The sequence below is a fragment of the Trachymyrmex cornetzi genome, unplaced genomic scaffold (genome assembly GCF_001594075.2).
Source record: "Trachymyrmex cornetzi isolate Tcor2-1 unplaced genomic scaffold, Tcor1.1 scaffold525, whole genome shotgun sequence".
Taxonomy (NCBI): Eukaryota; Metazoa; Arthropoda; class Insecta; order Hymenoptera; family Formicidae; genus Trachymyrmex; species Trachymyrmex cornetzi.
Window position 1 is genome coordinate 43709 of NW_017299834.1, and position 530 is coordinate 44238.

Here is a 530-nt window from a genome sequence, read left to right on the forward strand (position 1 = left end):
CCGGTGAATACGGCGAGTGGGGCAGAATTTCCCACTTTACTCCTTCCAAGTATTTCTTGACCGGTTTTGCAACGTGTGGCCTAGCGTTGTCATGTAACAGAATCAGTTTGTTGTGCCTATTGTCCCATTCCAATCGTTTTTCTTTCAAAGCTTGGTTTAAACGTATCAGTTGTAGTCGATAACGATCGCCAGTGATAGTTTCGGACGGTTTGAGCAGCTCATAATATATATCACCTCTCTGATCCCATCAGATGCACAACATAATCTTCGAAGCATGGATATTTCGTTTTGGCGTTGATGGACCTAGTTCACCTGGCATCATCCATGCTTTCAAGCGTTTAGGGTTATCGTAGTAGATCCATTTTTCATCGCCAGTTACGATACAATGTAGAAAATCCTTCCTTTGTTGTCGTTGACGAAGCATCTCGCACATGACCAAACGTCTTTCCATGTCTCTCTCTTTCAATTTGTATGGCACCCAATTTCTTTCTTTTTGCACCATTCCCATTGCGTGTAGACGTTTTCCAACA